The following is a 16245-nucleotide window of genomic DNA, read 5'->3' on the forward strand; positions in this document are numbered from 1 at the left end:
GAAGCGTGCGGATAGCATGCTTTTTACCGCCATGCAGTCATAAATGTAATAAAGATAAGAGGTTCAATAAACAGGGACCGGGCGTCAACGCTAACCCAGCAGCAGCAGACGTGATGGAACAGGAGGAGGCGCAGGAGGAGAAGGCCACGCTTTCAGGTGCAACTCAGGCCTTGCATGAGGACAAAAAAATGTGTGCGCAAAGCAATGCAATGAGTAGTTTTCAGGACACAATGGGCTATTCGGAGGAGCTATTCCCACCTCCACAATCTTCTACCTGTGAAAGGTCAATGGAACAGCCACAAATGTTGTGCCCGGATTCACAACCTTTTTCTGTGGAAAATGCACCTCGCACTGAAATGCAAGGCGAGGCAGAGGATGAACATGACGTCAACAACTCAACATGACGCAAAATGGGGGCGGAACAGAAAGCTGCTTTCAATGTTTTGAAGGCCTTAATTGCCTCCGGTGGCCAGTTAGATGCATCATTCATCACACCCAAATCCCAGAGCAATGTGTGCAGGAATTTGAATCGCAGGAGGTGTACCGAGATCATCTGGACAAGTGACAAAGTGAAAAGTGACAAAGTGACAAAATGACAAAGTGACAAAGTGACAAAATGACAAAGTGACAAAGTGACCAGTGACAAAGTGACAACTGAGAGGTTGTTCTGGGGAGCTCCACTGCACTCAGTCGCATATGAGGAGAGGTCTCGTCGGGACTGCTGATCCTCCTCAGCTTGCTCAAAGCCTTGAGGGTTCCTGAAGATCCTCTGCTTGGAGTTCGCCGGGGTTCAGCTTGGTGTCGGGGTCGGCGGCGTCCTCCTCACTCCAACGTGGCAGATCTTCTGTTGAAGGAAAAAAAAAAAACATTGTTAAAAGTCCAGTACCGCTTCTGAAGGACTCACCAAGAGATGCAGGAGCGCTTCAATCTAGCGCACCATCGCTCGCTGGGTGATGTCCCTCCCTACGCGCTGGAATTCTACGCTGCACATGCTAGCACGCTTTTGCGCAGTGCCGAGGCGCATTCCAGCAGCTAGCTACCAAGCTTCTGTGGATCTGATTGGGCCACCATGTTGGATCTCTGCCAAGTCCTCCAAAATTTTGAGCAATCCACGTTGCGTGACTGAGCAGTGACAACTCTACAGTCAGCATTACAATACCACTGCTGTGTTTACTGAAGAAATCAATGTTGAAGATGGAAACCGCTGGCATGATGCAAGTGGGGGATTCTGAAGATGAAAACGATCAGCGTGATGATACCAACATCAGGCAACCGGCCTCAGGAAACGCTGGTCCCAGCTATGACAAAGAACAGGACGAGGAACAGCTGAAGTTGGAGCAGGAATTGGATGCCCCCACTGCCGAGGGACAGAGCGGTGCACGTTGGACTTCCACAATTTAGCGGGAATGGACAGCAGAAGAGGAAGAAAGTGATGCTGGTGACGAATATGGTGCATCACAACAATCACAACGCTCACAAGAACATGAAGACAGAGGAGTCTGGCAGGACTCTCTGGCACACATGGCTCAATTCATGCTAGACTGCATTGAACGCGGCCCGCGCATTATTCACTATTCATTATTATTCATTATTCTGGAATCTGGACAACACCAATTACTGGGTTTATACCCAGTTTATACAAACACAATGTTAAAAAACCGATTGAAGAAAGTGTCAGACAGGTCAAAAATGGAACAATTCCAGCAGGCCCTTGAGGATGGAGACTTTAGAGAGGAGATTGACATCCTCCTCCTTCTCTAGCCAGTTGTACGCCGACAGACTGACTTCAGCAAACCCAGGAGGACCAGGAGGGCAGCAAAGAACACAAGCTGCTGCTAGTGCCCAAAAGGGAATGGTATTGGCAGTGTCCTTGGAGTGGGAACATTTTCTGACACCCATGCAGCAGCCCACAGAACAGCAATCGGGCAGTTCCACGTCCTCCAACACCAATCGCCTGGAGAAGATGGTCATGGTCCAGGACTACATGTCAGATGGCGTAGCTGTGTTGAACAATCCATCTGCAGACAGACGGTGAGTGTGACAGGCAGCACAGAAGGACCATGGCAACTCACTCATAGTACCACAGTTTGATAGTGCTGCCCAAAAAATGATATGGATCCGTGGACCCGGGCACTGCGGGCAGTACTGGGAAGTGGGAACGCAGATTTTAGTACCTAAACACACGATACAACATGTTTTCCGGGGTCGGACTCTGAGGCACATACAGATGGTCCCGATCATCATCCTCATCATACAACTCTTCTCCTGAGTCTGACCCACCCACCACCTCTGCCACCCCAACATCCCCAGACACAGACCCCTCATCGTCCTCAACATTAACTTGGGATGCTGGCCTGAGCCAGACCTCCTCCTCCACATCAGGCCCCATCATCTCCTCAATGGCAGCCCTCATTAATCGCTCTGGCGACGGACCGATGGACACAACGTTCTCCTCCGGGGAGGGCTGCTGCTGACCACTGGCTGCTGGGGTGGATGTTATAGCTTGCGTGGGGCGTTGGCTGTTGCTGTTGTTGATAGTGCTGCTCACAGCGGAGGTCTCTGAGGAACTCATGGTGAGCTCATATAGTGGTTGGCGGTGAGTGGAGTATTACTGATCCCAGCAATATACACACTGACTGGCAGAGTACGCAATGCTATATAGTCTGGCTGAGCGGTGTACACAGAGTGGCAGTAAACAATGCTATATAGTCTGGCTGAGCCGTGTACACAGAGTGGCAGTACACACAATGCTATATAGTCTGGCTGAGTGGTGTACACAGAGTGGCAGTACACACAATGCTATATAGTTTGGCTGAGCGGTGTACACAGAGCGGCAGTACACACAATGCTATATAGTCTGGCTGAGCGGTGTACACAGAGTGGCAGTACACACAATGCTATATAGTCTGGCTGAGCCGTGTACACACAGTGGCAGTAAACAATGCTATATAGTCTGGCTAAGCGGTGTACACAGAGTGGCAGTACACACAATGCTATATAGTCTGGCTGAGCGGTGTACACAGAGTGGCAGTACACACAATGCTATATAGTCTGGCTGAGTGGTGTACACAGAGTGGCAGTACACACAATGCTATATAGTCTGGCTGAGTGGTGTACACAGAGTGGCAGTACACACAATGCTATATAGTCTGGCTGAGCGGTGTACACAGAGTGGCAGTACACACAATGCTATATAGTCTGGCTGAGCGGTGTACACAGAGTGGCAGTACACACAATGCTATATAGTCTGGCTGAGCGGTATACACAGAGTGGCAGTACACACAATGCTATATAGTCTGGCTGAGCCGTGTACACAGAGTGGCAGTACACACAATGCTATATAGTCTGGCTGAGCGGTGTACACAGAGTGGCAGTAAACACAATGCTATATATAGCGTGGCTGAGCGAGGTACACAGTGGCAGTACACACAATTCTATATAGTCTGGCTGAGCGGTGTACACAGAGTGGCAGTAAACACAATGCTATATATAGTGTGGCTGAGCGAGGTACACAGTGGCAGTAAACAATGCTATATATAGTGTGGCTGAGCGAGCGGTGTACTACTGTTCCCAGCAGCGACACACAATGACTGGGGGGGACCCTGGCTAGCGTGGCTGGAGAGCGAACTACCCGACCTGCCTACCCAAAGCTAAACCCACAGACAAATGGCGGAGATATGACGTGGTTCGGGTATTTATTTACCCGAACCACGTGACCCGTTCGGCCAATCAGAGCGCGTTCGGGGTCCGAACCACGTGACCCGTTCGGCCAATCACAGCGCTAGGCGAACGTTCGGGGAACGTTCGGCCATGCGCTCTTAGTTCGGCCATGTGGCCGAACGGTTTGGCCAAGCACCATCAGGTGTTCGGCCGAACTCGAACATCACCCGAACAGGGTGATGTTCTGCAGTACCCGAACAGTGGCGAACACCGTTCGCCCAACACTAGGCCCAGGGCAGGGGCTGCTTCCCCTATTGTTACGCCAGTGCTCTAGGCCACGTGAGCATGATCACGAGCGTCAAGGCCAAGCACTCGCAGCCAAGTGCTCACGCAGGCGAAAAGGATACTGACCTGACAAGGTCAGCATCTGCAACTGAGGCAGAACTGTCACCTTGCACCTGTTCTTTAAGGCAGGGTACACACTTGCAGGGCCGTTTTCCCCTGTGATTCCCGGGTCTCTGTCGGCCTTTGTGTTCGCACTTAACGTGTACGTTTTTTCCGGGAACGTTTCCACATTTCTGACGGCATGTACATTATGCGAATGTGCACGTTGTGCAGAAAAAGCAGAAAGTTGTGCAATTTAGCAATGCGTGGAAAACCGCAAAACGTGAACAAACAGTTGCAACACACGTTTCCCGCACGAGGCTATTGACTTCAGTAGCATGTAAATTCGTGTGTTTTGCCGTCCATGAGAAAATGCACACAAACGCGTCTAGCATGTTCCCTACCTAAAGGGAACCTAACTTCCGTGTGTTTTTAAATCGCACAGCTTTCTGCTTTTTTCCACACGACACACATGCTCGCATACATTACATGCTGCCGCAAACGCGGAAATGTTTACGGAAAAACCTTTGCATTAAACAAAAACGAAAAAGCCAGCGAAGACCCTGAAATCGCAGGGGAAAACAGCCCTGCAGGTGTGTTCCCTGCACATGCATTTGCATGTGCATTGTAGAATCGTGTACGTTTTGCCGCCCGCACAAACGCATCTAGTGTTTTCCCTGCCTAAAGGGAACCTTAACTTCCGCACGTTTTTAAATTGCACAGCTTTCTTTTTTCTGCACGATGCACACATTTGCATAAAGTATTTGATGCTGCAAACGCGGAGATGCATAAACGTTCACGGAAAATCGTTTGCGTTAAACATTAACGCAAAAGCTGATGGAGCCCCGAGAATCGCAGGGGCAAACGGCCCTACAAGCGTGTTCCCTGCCTTAACCACTTGCCGACCGCCCACTACCTATTGGTGGCGGCAAGGTGGCTCCCCCAGGGCCGCGTAACGCCGATCGGCGGCGGCACCTGGGGGACTAATTGGCTGGGGATTGCGCGCATAGATGCACGTGCATCCGCCGGCATTAGGCTCCATCCACCCGCGACGTCAACCCGCCGGCCAATTAGCATCGCCGGTGGGCTGTAAATACCCGATCTACCGCATAGAAAGTGTATGATACACTTTGTTAAGCTAACAAAGAGTATTATACAGGCTGCCTCCTCCCCTGGTGGTCCCAGTGATCGAGCGACCACCAGGGGAGGAGGCAGATGTGTATGTAAAAGCACGCACACACACACACTGATCCTGTCCCCCTGATCGCTCACAGCACCCCTCAGACCCCCCCAATCAACCCCTCAGACCACTGTTTGCACCCAATCACCCCCCTAATCACCCATCAATCACCTGCTGTCACTATCTGTCATTGCTACCCTTTAGATTAGGTCCTAAACTGTCCCCTGGGGGCTCCTGATCACCCCCCCCACACCCTCAGATCCTCCCCAGACCCCCCCCCCCTGTGTACTGTATACATCTATTCTCCCCTGTAATCACCCACTGATCACCTGTCAATCACCAGTCAGTCACCCATCAATCACCCCCTGCCATGTCACCACCTGTCACTGTCACCCATCAAATCAGACCCTAACCTGCCCCTTGCACGCACCTGATCACCTGCCCACATCCTCAGATCGCCCGTCCTCAGATCACCTCCCAAGTGCATTGTTTACATCTCTTCTCCCCTCTAATCACCCACTGATCACCCCCTGTCACTGCTACCCATCAGATCAGACCCTAATCTTCCCCTTGTGGGCACCCAATCACCCGCCCACACCCTCAGATCGCTATCAGTCCCCCCCCCCCCCCCCGATCACTTTCCCAGTGCATTGCTTGCATCTATTCTCCCCTCTAATCACACCCTGATCACCTATCAATCATCCTGTAACCCCCTGTCACTGCTACTTATCAGATCAGACCCTAATCTGCCCCTTGCGGGCACCCAAACACCCACCCACACCATCAGATCGCCCTCAGACCCCCCCTGATCACCTCCCCAGTGCAGTATTTACATCTGTTCTCCCCTCTAATCACCCACTGATCATCTATCAATCACCCCATCACTGCTACCCATCAGATCAGACCCTAATCTTCCCCTTGTTGGCACCCAATCACCCTTCCACACCCTCAGATCGCTGTCAGTCTCCCCCTCCCCCTGATCACCTCCCCAGTGCATTGATTGCAGCTATTCTCCCCTCTAATCACCCACTGATCACCCATCAATCACCCCCTGTCACTGCTACCCATCATAGCAGACCCTCATCTGCCCCTTGCAGGCACCCAATCACCCGCCCACCCCCTGTCACTGCCACCCATCAGATCAGACCCTAACCTGCCCCTTGCGGGTACCTGATCACCCGCCCACATCCTCAGATAGCCCGCAAACCCACCCACAGATCACCTCCCAAGTGCATGGTTTACATCTGTTCTCTCCTCTAATCACCCACTGATCACCCATCAATCACCCCCTGTCACCACCTGTCACTGCTACCCATCAGATCAGACCATAATCTGCCCCTTGCGGGCACCCAATTACCTGCCCACACCCTCAGATCACCCTCAGACCCACCCCCCCCAATCACCTCCCCAGTGCATTGCCTGCATCTATTCCCCCTTCTAATCACACCCTGAGACACCCATCAATCACCTCCTGTCATTACCTGTCACCCCCTAGCACTCCTATCCATCAGATCAGGCCCTAATCTGCCCCCTGCGGGCTTCTGATCACCCGGCCAAACCCTTACCCGCCCCACCGCAGTGACAGAATTTTTTTTTCTGATCACTGCAAAAAACACTACGCGCTGTAAAGCTCGTTTTTTTTTTTTTTTATCGAAACTCAGTGACCACAGCTTTCTATTTCACAAGTACTCCCTTTTGCTAGGTAGGTGCTCTTTTTCCTGGGTAGTCTCAGAGGAATACACCCTAAATTTAGCATTTCACCATGGCAAAAAAGGGGTATTCTGCTGAAGAGGCCGCCGAGATTCTGGATCAGTGGGGTGAGTGCGATGGGTAAGCCTCATCCGACGAATCCTCCGGGTCAGAATACGAACCGGTGAACAGCAGTGGCTCTCTGACCAATAGCAATAACGAGGTTGAGGTCCCAGCTAGAGCCAGGCGTACCACACCCCATGTCACTGGACCACAGGATCAGACACAAGGGCAGCAGAGTGGTGCTAGCGCTGATCCGAGTTTTCTTGGTGAAGCATGCAACAGCAGCGTAGCATCTCCTGGACCTAGCACCAGTACTACCATAGACCCTGGTGAAGTGGCGAGCACCAGCATGGTAGTAGAAACTAGTTCAGTGGCACGTGCATTAAGACCCGAGTTGCAGCCACCACCAAAATGGGCCCGTACTACCCATAGTCTCCCAGAGGTGCTGGCAAATCCCAATTGACAATCCCCTGGTTCTGCCGCACCTGTACTGCCCCCTTTCACCGCCCCGTCTAGAGTCCAGGTGGAGACAGATAATCTAGGATCGGCCCTAGACTTTTTTTTATCTGTTCTGCACCGAGGATCTCTACGACTTAATTGTGGCTGGGACCAACCGTTATGCCACACAATACGCAACCACCAATCCAAGAAGCTACCATGCCCAGCCTTTTCGGTAGAAACCACTCCAAGTTTCCGAACGTAACATTTTTTGGGGCCTTCTCCTTAACATGCATCTAGTCAAAAAGAATGTATTGCGGTCTTATTGGTCTACGCACCCAATACATCACATGCCCATGTTCTCTGCTGCCATGTCCAGGTCACGATTTGAGAACATCCTGTGCTTCCTGCACTTCAGTGACAATACAACCTGTCATCCAAGAGGCCATCCTGCTTATGACCAGCTCCACAAAATTCGGCCCCTCATAGACCACCTGTCATCAAAATTTGCAGATGCTTATACCCCTGAATTGAGTCATTTTGGGGCATTTTGTTTCCAGACTACTCCTCAAGGTTTAGGGCCCCTAAAATGCCAAGGCAGTATAGGAACCCCACAAGTGACCCCATCTTAGAAAGACGACACCCCAAGGTATTCTGTTAGGAGTATGGTGAGTTCATAGAAGATTTTATTTTTTGTCACAAGTTAGTGGAAAATGACACTTTGTGGAAAAAAAAACAACAATAAAAATCAATTTCCACTAACTTGTGACAAAAATAAAATCTTCTATGAACTCACCATACTCCTAACGGAATACCTTGGGGTGTCTTCTTTCTAAAATGGGGTCATTTGTGGGGTTCCTATACTGCCCTGGCATTTTAGGGGCCCTAAACCGTGAGGAGTAGTCTTGAAAGCAAGTGCCTCAAAATGACCTGTGAAATCCTAATGGCACTCATTCCGTGGCAGATTTCATTTTTTTTTTTTTGTCACAAGTTAGCAGAAATGGAAACTTTTAAAAAAAATGTTTTGTCACAAAGTGTCATTCTCTGCTAACTTGTGACAAAAAATAAAATCTTCTATGAACTCACCATGCCTCTTAGTGAATACTTTGGGATGTCTTCTTTCCAAAATGGGGTCATTTGGGGGGTATTTATACTATTCTGGAATTCTAGCACCTCATGAAACATGACAGGTGCTCAGAAAAGTCAGAGATGCTTCAAACTGGGGAAATTCACTTTTTGCTTACTTACTTTTGGTGCAAAAAATGGCTTTGAAAAAACAATTGGTGCTGCTCATGGTTAATGGTGTATTGCATGGTCAAAAAGCTATCTGATTGTGTACATAGGGTATCATTTTAACCGTAAACAAGTGAGAGAATAAAATTTGGGGTGTTTGAGAGCCGATGCCTAAGTCATTCTAATTTTTTGGTGTGCCAAACTGAAAAAAATTCAATTTTCAAAGTTATGATACAATTTTAGCTAAACTGCATAAGTACAAATGTTACAAAATATGTATATTTGAGTAGGCCTGGGTCTCTAGTTTTTAGAATGGTGACATTTATGGCTTTTCTTGACTGTTCAGACACTCCATGGGCTTTTCTAAGAAAGAATGACTGTATTTCTTTTGGTGCAAAAAGTGGTCTTGAAAAAATCAATTGGTGCTGCTTATGGTTAAGTGTGTATTGAGTGGCCAAAAAGCTATCTGATTATGTATATAGGGTATCATTTTAATTGTGACAAACAAAAGAATAACATTTGGGGTGTTTGAGATCTGAGGCCTTGAAATTGAATGAGAAGCAATAAAATTTATTTTGGTACAAAGTATATGAAAATATCAAACACTTGTAAAAAAAAAACCAAATGTGACAGAATCGAAAAGAGAATGCATAAATAGTTACTTTAGGGTCTCAGTTTTTTAAATATGTATGCCATGAGGGTGTATTTACTCTTATTTTTGCTAATAAGGGCTTGGAATAATTGGTAGTGTGCAATGAGAAAACGAAAACCACAACATAGAAAAAATACACCTTTATTTCCAAATAATATATTGTCACTATACTTTGTACTGGGGACATAATTCAAACCTTGTGATAACCAGGACAAATAGGCAAATACAACATGTGGGTTTTATGTATGGTAGCATTGTTTATTTTAAGACTATAGGGGATGAAATTGGAGAAATTGTATATTTTTCAGTTTTTTTCCTTGTGTTTCCCTTCAAAATGCATAGAAAGTAAAATAATTACTGAAAACAAATATCACCCCCGAAAAGCCTACTATGTGGAGAAAAAAACAAGGTATAGATCATTTTGTTGTGATAGGTATTGAAAAAGTTATTGGCAAATGAAAGGGAAGAGCATTGATAGGTGAAAATTGCTCTGGTCCTTTAGGGTAAAAACCCTTGGGGGTGAAGTGGTTAAAGGCACAGTATGTACATTCAAACTACAGTACCAAATTATGCAAGGGCTGAAGTCATCCCATTGTTGCCTGAAAACTAAAAGGAGAACTACACATAATAGGTGGAACTCTAGTAATGATAAAAAACAATTTGCATGAAATTTAGCTCCACTGTTTGCATACATTTGCATTCAGTTACACTATTGCAGTACTGTTCAGTGTCCTCCCCAGAGTTGTTTTTCCAGCCGGGTGGCATGAAAAAGTAGCCAGGTGGGGCAATATGAGAAAATGCAGGGCCAGTGCTCCTGTGCACAACTCTGCTTATCGTATAGGAGGAGGTAAGCCGATGACAGCCAGGTGCTCACCAAAACTAGCCGGGTGGAGCACCCAGCTAAAAGTGCCTGGGGAGAACACTGCTGTAGTTTGAATGTACATACTGTGCCTTTAACCTGTTTCCGGATCGCGTTGGTTGAAATCTATGTCCTGTCTGTGGCCGTTAACTTCTCCCACCACTACTGCCGGTCACTTCACTCACTCGCCTTGCGGTCACTATGACAGCAGAGCTCCATGAGCCTGTTTCATTGGCTTCTGACCCCGTCATAACTGTGTGCAGTAATATTGGCTCACATTGATTACAGGGTCAGGAGCCAATGAGATCGCCTCCTGACTGGCTCACAGAGCTCTGCCGCCATAGAGATGGCAGAGTGGGTGGGCTAAGATGACGACAGTGGTGATTTAGTGCTGTGTGACTTTGGTTAACCGCGGTATTTAGTACCAGGGGTCTCTGGTCCTTAATGGACTTATGAGGCCAAGAATAGAAAAAAAAATAAAAAAAAGTTAGCTACCTGCATCAGCTTGTAAGGCACGGAGGACGCCGTCCGCTCCCTCTGTGCCGGTCCCGCTGGGTCCCCGCCACTCAATAGCCCCCCGAACGGTCCCCGACCGCGCGGCCCGGGTCGGGCTCTCCAGCCTGTACAAAGATGGCTGCCGGAGCTGGCCGCGCAGTCCGCATAGCCGCGGGTGCAGCTGCGCAGCTCTAAGGCCAACCCCCCGATCCACGTAACAGTAGCGTGGATCGGGGGGTTGGCCTTAGAGTTGCGCAGCCACACTCGCGGCTATGCGGACTACGCAGCCGCGTCCAGGACCGTTCGGGGGGCTATTGAGCGGCGGGGACCCGGCGGAACGGCGCGGACGGTGTCCTCCGTGCCTTACAAGCTGATGCAGATAGCTAACTTTTTTTTAATTTTTTTTTCTATTCTTGGCCTCGTAAGTCCTTTAAAGGACACCCGGGGTGAAAAGAAACGAATGAAATAAACAATTGTATCTATCTTCCTTCTCCTAAAATGACTTTGTAAGATATTCCACAGTTTTATTTTATATTTAAATCTACTTTTTAAGTTTTTTTTACTGTTTTATTGTTTTCGTTCAATGACACATTCATTGAAGTATGCTAGAGCTAAAATCTATGAACTATTGACCCTTTTTATCTCTTTCCTGCTCTCATAAGCCCTTTTATGCTAGGAAAGTGTTTTATAGTTGTAATTTCTTATCAGTGAGCGTCACACTGTAGTCTGACTCAGTCCTGACCTAGACTGGGACTGCCACTTACAAACCTGAGGTTTAACTCTTTCAGGCAGGGAAAGAAAAAACGGAACAGAGCATAGTTATTTGTCAGTCTGGGTCCCCGGTTCGAATCCCAGCCAGGTTATCCATCTGCAAGGAGTTTGTTCTCCCAGTGTCTGCGTGAGTTTCCTCCGGGCACTTCAGCTTCCGTCCACATCCCAAAAACATACAGATAAGTTAATTGGCATTTCCCTAAAATTGGCATTCAAAAAAGCAGTAGCGTGCACCATCCGTCCATACTCATTGTGATTTATTTAACACGGGTGAAAACAGTCATCAATGCAGGAGTGTCTACCGTGAGATACCTCATACATGTTATGCTGCGGGGGTGGAGGTGGGTGCCTCAGGCTCACGTGGGATCGGCGATGGCCGTTTCGCGTCCTACTGGACGCTTGGTCACGTGTTCCAATAGTAGCTAGTGGAACGCAGCATGACCAAGTGTCTAGTAAGACACAAAAGGCCATCGCCGATCCCACGTGAGCCTGAGGCACCCACCTCCACCCCCGCAGCATAACATGTATGAGGTATCTCACGGTAGACACTCCTGCATTGATGATTGCTTTCACCAGTGTTAAATAAATCACAATGAGTATGGACGGATGGTGCACGTTATTGCTTTTTTGAATGACATTCTTGCATGGTCCTTTCTTCATTAATCCTCCACGGAGCACACGTCCTGAGCAATCTGGTTGGAGTGCAGCGGAGGCGGTGAGCGTTTGTTCGCCCATTGTGTCCACCTACCCACAGCATCATTGATTTACATGAGCAGAGTGCCACACTAATCTGCTTCTTGCGATGCAAGTTCCTCCTAAAATAGGCCCTAGACTATGATACATGCACTACATGATACATACATAGACATACGATTCTGGGAGGCATTAGATTGTGAGCCCCTCTGAGGGACAGTTAGTGGCAAGACAATATACTCTGTAGAGTGATGTGTAATATGTTGGCGCTATATAAATACTAAAATAAATACATTTGCTGACAGGCCTCTGCACACTATTTATTAGGCAGATGCTGCTTTGAAGTCAGTTCTTAACTTTTCAGTGTTTTTTATTAATATTGTAATTAAGCAGTAGAATATCAGTACTGTATATTTTTTAGTCTATAAGACGCTCCGGACTATAAGATGCACCTAGGTTTAGAGGACAAAAAGCAAGGCAAAAAAGTTAAACTAAACCTGGTGCGTCCATGTTGCAGGGGCATTTTATGGACCCCCTCCCGATTACTGTCCACCTCGTTCCCTCCTTGTACCTCTTTTGTCCCTGTGCCCTCCTCTAAACCCCTGTGTTCATTGTCCCCATGTGTCCTCTGTCACCCTGTGCCCCTGTCCTTCGCCCCCGTTCCTTCCAGTGTCTGCTGTCTTCCTGTCCCCTCCCGGTATCTGCTGTCCCCCATCCCACTGTAATCTCTGGTGTATGGTGAACGCCGCTGATGTATCTTCATGGCTACGGAAGTAGCCGCACAGCTTCGGAAAGTATCTACGAATCAGGCAGGGGGCACAGCCCCAAACCCACCAATCATGGCGGCCCACTGCTCCCTTTTTTATATTGACGCCGATGGTCTCGAGGGCGGGACCACAGCTCCGTCACGTGGCCCATCACTGCACTCCCTCAGTAGCAGGGAGTACAGTATTTTGACTAATTGTAAATATTTGTATCAATTGCAACTGTATTATTTATTACTATAGCACTTTACTTATCTTAGCACTTTTACCTCATTAATGATCTCAGTACTTTCTCCTTATTAATCAATGCTGCCATAATAAATAAGTAATTTTTTCTTACCCAATCATCTTTGCAGGACATTTTTCCCCTCTCCTGCAAATGTATATGCTTGTTTTTGCACATTTTTGTACTAACTGCCCCTCACTCTTTTCTCATTCAGACCTCTGTTAACCTAACTTTATTGTCAGTGGTAACCTCTCCACTGTCCCACCATTTACAGGACCTATTTGCCTCTCCTGTAAATCTATGCACTTTTTTGTTTTTACTGTATGTCTCACACAATGTTGCAATTACTGCCTTCTTTACCTCCATCTTTTAGCTATCCCGATTAAATTACCGTATGTATTTTTTTTGTCAGTGAACACAACCACTTTGCCCCATTATTTATAATACAAAAATTGCCTCAAATTATCTGTTTGCGATCTAGAATTATTTTATCATTGTTTTTGCTTTTTTAGATTTTTCTTGTCCCTGTTTTGCTGAAAGGCCCCCAGCTTAATTTATATAGCTAGTGACATTCTGTTTAGTTTTAAAATCCACCTGACCTGAGGAAAAGCTACCTCTTCTTTCTAGATTCACTTACTTCTGTGCATCCTTCATTTCTCCTCTAGTTCCACCCTGCCCTGTAATCACTCCTTGAAAAATGTGACTTTTGGCTAAAGTCAAATATTTAGACAGGAAGAGGCAGGCTTGTTGTGCTGTCCCCTCCAATCATCCTCCGATTCCCTCCTCTTCTTCACCCCACTCACTTCCCTTAAGAGGGAATTGGAGGGTAATAGGTGGGAACATCATAGCCTCTTCCTGTCTGATAATTTGACTTTAGCCAAAAGTCAGTTTTTTCAAGGAGTGATCGCGGGGCCAGGTGGAGGTATGTGGATTTAGCAGGAACATATCTATATGCTTAGCTTACGTAGCTTTGCCTTGGCTCAGGTATCCTTTAATGTATAGTGAAATACTTATGATTACACTAGGTGCCATGATTATTTTCTCCAAAAGCTTATTATATACCTGATGAAGCGAGTGTCAGCCTGTGAAAAATGTTGTGTTGAGTGCAATAAACCTTTTGCCTAATCATGGCTATTGTGGTTGTTTGGGGGTATGTGCAAGCTTTCCTCCATTTTACATTGCGTAATGATTTATTATTTTTAGTGCCTTCTTATTTAGATTATGTTGACCTTCCTACCGCAAGTGGAGAAGTTAGGTTTTCACCCAAGTTCTTGGCCTTGGGTGTGCGACAAGTTTGGTACCAGGGGCATAACAATCGCCCCTGCAGTGGATAAAACTGGATGCAGTAAGGAACCCCTATAGCAATAATTCACGTTACGGGCTATGGCGGCACCCAAATCCTCCAGGTTGCACGGCACCCATATTTACTGTTTCACCCAAGTGTTATTAGCATCCATTATGCTGCATTAATTAATACTCTGTTTTGGGCACTTAATCTTCCATTTTGAGTATCCACTCCAGGACACTCCTCTCTCCTACTCCGGTGTAAAAATAACATCCACACGATCAGCACAGGCAGCAAAAGTTATAACAGAGTAGCAGGAAAAAATGTCTAAAAACTGAGCACTTGTGTCATAACATCCAGGTTTTGTTGATTAGCCACGCCCACTTTCTGAAACACTGCCACTGGCCGTTTTCTGCCTTTGCAAAGACTGTTAAAGGTATTATGTTAACTGTGGGTGGGAGGAGCCTCATAGTGTGGCCTGAGAGGTCCTCTGCTTCTACCTGTGCCACCAAGCCAGCCTATCACAGAGGAGAGGTGAAGAGAGTAGTGCAGTGCCAGCCACAGTATGTTGCAATCCAGAGTTGCCACAATGCTTCTCAGTCAGTTGTCAGCCTTTGCTGCTTTGTTTAGGAATAAAAGGGGTGTGGGGGGGGGGCAGTCATAGTAAGTGTAATTCTGGCTCGTTTTCATTTTGAAATTTGCAGCGGAGGGCCAATTAAAAACCCAAGCTCAGGTGCTGATTTTTTTTTTACGTGCAATTAAATATTATAAATTCATATAATGGTAAGGTTTTCTAAAAATCATTTTAGTTACTAGAAAATAGAAATATCTGGTATCAGTGTTCAGACACATCAACTTCCTGAAGAGGCTTCCCTGCCCAGTCACTATGAAATCACACCCTCTATAAAATATTCAAATCTATGACAGGCTACCAGTTAGGAAGGAGGCATGGCTGACTATACAGCCAGTTAGGAAGGAGGCATGGCTGACAGACCTGTCACTGTACAGCCAGTTAGGAAGGAGGCATGGCTGACAGACCTGTCACTCTGCACAGTCATGTGACTAAAGAGGGAGGTTTAGAATGAATGGGAATGAGAATTTGGATGGCAATGCAAAGTTGACATCTATGAATTAATCTAACAGGTGACTTCCTTTTTGTTTTTCAAAAATTTAATTAGCTTGTGCCATCCGAGTCTATGGAGAAGAGGAAATGCATCCCCAGTTATTTCATCTATGAGTTTACATTATGTCCTTGTGCGATGGCAAAGAGATGAATGGCTCAGTCATGTGACTGCAAATCTCTTGTGCAGCAGCAGCTCTCCTTAGAGCTAATGTAGTGCAAGCAAACCAATCAATCCCACAAGAATTTAGTTGAGCAACTGAGCAGTTATTCACCTGCATAGCGCTCACCTTGCCTCTGCGTTGTGAAACAATTCTAGATGCACATTAACGAAAGTTAATGGAGAGACCCTACTACAGACTTTTACATACATACAATGTATGGTCAGACCGACCATTATGCTTAGTACACACCATGCAATTTCCTGCCAGATCGATGGGTCTGATCAATCATTTCTGACAGGTCCAAACATATTTCTGATTCCCTTTCTGATCACTTTTGCAGAAAATTATTCGGAAACCTGATCGGGCCTATCGGAAATTATCAATTCCACACGTCAATCTGACTGAAAATTGCATGGTGTATACCAGGCATCAGATAGATCCCTCTGATGGAATCTAATCAGGGATCTATGGCCTGCTCACACACTACACAGTGAATTCTATTGAAAATCACCCTGCCGCCCCCCCCCCCCACCTCACAGATGAGGGGGAATTAAACAGGCTAAACTCTC

The 16245-nt window shown here is 46.9% G+C and overlaps 1 long non-coding RNA gene across 1 annotated transcript in view; it reads left to right on the forward strand.

Annotated features, from left to right (window-relative positions):
• The window catches only part of LOC137538435 (uncharacterized), a 407510-nt gene that overhangs the window by 127710 nt on the left and 263555 nt on the right, over positions 1 to 16245 (forward strand). The gene's annotated exons all lie outside the window — the stretch shown is intronic.

The sequence above is a fragment of the Hyperolius riggenbachi genome, chromosome 11 (assembly GCF_040937935.1).
Source record: "Hyperolius riggenbachi isolate aHypRig1 chromosome 11, aHypRig1.pri, whole genome shotgun sequence".
In the NCBI taxonomy this organism is placed as follows: Eukaryota; Metazoa; Chordata; class Amphibia; order Anura; family Hyperoliidae; genus Hyperolius; species Hyperolius riggenbachi.